We start from the raw sequence: 2,196 nt of genomic DNA, 5'->3' as shown, positions 1-2,196 counted from the left end.
TCTCGTCCCCAAAATGGTAGGCATATTGGGTAAAAAACCTGGCCACCTCACCCATGAAAATTAAAGGAAAATTCCTTGTGAATAGAAGTTCATAATATACTAAGGATTAAGACTAAGTCGCCTAGTGTTGGGATTGGTGTCCTAATTCTCCCGGAGTCTCGTAGTTTGTAAACTATACACATTGTTATGAATAAAATAAGAGTTATTTTATTTTTCATTGACTCATATCCAATAAACAAAGCTCCATGGTTATTGTATGTAAACTTAAGCATGTATATGAGATATACAAGGGGATCATGTCTTAAGCGATAACTTAAAAAGGTCTGTAGTTTAGGGATCAATGAGGGATACCTGATCCTGGTGACACTACGGATACGGTCCATTTTGTAGAGGTTTATAAGTATTATGAACTACTACAGATGGTTGATCCTGACCATTCATGTGGAGACATGCGAGCGGGGGTGTACTATACAAAGAGTTTGTATAAGACCGAACCACGAGATAAATAGTCTCTTTATATCTCAACCATAGGTGACATGACCTCAATCTTGAGTGTTTTGGGAACTTCTGCCTTTGAGGGTAGTCCTTTGATTAGTATGGGTGAGAGTGACCAGATTGCCTACTCAACAAGCCTACCTTTTTAGGGATTTATCTGATTTAGGAGTTGGAAACTCAATTACACAAGGTGGAATTCACTCCTTCCCCCGAGCAGAAGTAAGTAGATAGATTGCTCCCTTAAGGGCTTATTCCGAGTCTTCAACATAGTGGCCATAGCTTTTGTTTGGAAGAGAGGACTCAGTCATAGTAGGACTATGACTTATGTTCATTAGAGTGATAGGTGGTACTTAAAGAGTTAGATGTAACTATAGGGGCATAACGGTAAATTGGCTTAGTTGTACTTACAAGCGATCTGTGAAGGGTTATCGCACTATTGAATGGACACAAAATATATTTGTAGTGAGGAGAGTGCAGCTGTTGGTCTTTAGTGGAGTGTCTGGCAGTTAATGGATGGTGGATCCTGTGACTAAAAAGTTCAGTCATAAAGGAAATCGGAATCGAGATTTCCATGAGTAGCAGAAGCAAGACTATTTCAAATTACAATCATGAATCAACAATACATTTACAGTTGTCTTCAAAACAAATGGTTATGCGATTATATAGAGAAATTGCAGCATGAATAAATACAAATGCATAGAAAACAAACTCTACGCACATATGCAGAAATGTCTCCACGCTCCAATGCGCGACTCTGATCAAACAACTACAACCACGAGCGCTCGATCTACACGACCGCAACACCGCACGAACACTTCGCGCTCGACCTCAACGATCTTCTCGGTCGCAATCTCCTCTGCAACACCACGAACAGCCTCTAGAAAACCTCGACGGTGTCAAATTGAGTCTGGCACCACTAACAAGGCAACCTTGGTATTCTCGGTGTGAGAATCCAGAGGGTGGGCTCTGTTCGGACTTGGTGTGAGGCAGACGAACGGAGGAAACAACGATCGCGTACATGATTGGACAAGTGGGATATGGCGGAGACCTATCATATAGGTCGATGTTCAATTGTTTAGATAAAGCTATGCAATCGTCTAGCAAAAGCTATGCGATTGTTTAGCTCTAACGTCTAGCTCGGTCTGTCGTGTACACACTCTACACGATCGTTTACCTTGGGCCAGTGATCGTCTAGCAAAGCTATGCAATTGTTTAGTAAACACTGCACGATCGTTTAGCTCGCACCTGCACGATCGTTTAATGCGCACAGTCGTCGTTTAATAAATCCGTATTTACTTGATGACTTATGTGAGTTTCTTTTCGCCGGAGAGAAAACTCAAATTCCTTTTCAAACTTTTGTAAAACCTTCTTTTTCAAAAATAGGAAACCACTTCCTTTTAAACTCACGGTTACCATGATTCAATAACCACCCACTACTTTAGTTATTTAAAAGAAAAAGTATTAATTATTTAATAATTAATATTATTATAAATATAAATGATAACCAACTTATCATACTATATTTATAACCTATAGTTTTAATATTTCATCTCACGAAACATATAAACCATAGTTCTTTTTTTATTCCATGGTACTTAATGTAAATCTCATTTACATCAATCCTCCACTAGATGTATCTTATACATCATACCGATTATATCATATATAATCAAAATACCTCTTGTCAATTTGAACATTTCA

Source organism: Benincasa hispida, chromosome 10 (genome assembly GCF_027475165.1).
Source record: "Benincasa hispida cultivar pf3 chromosome 10, pf3_genome.v1.1, whole genome shotgun sequence".
NCBI lineage: Eukaryota > Viridiplantae > Streptophyta > Magnoliopsida > Cucurbitales > Cucurbitaceae > Benincasa > Benincasa hispida.
This window is presented reverse-complemented; position numbering follows the sequence as displayed.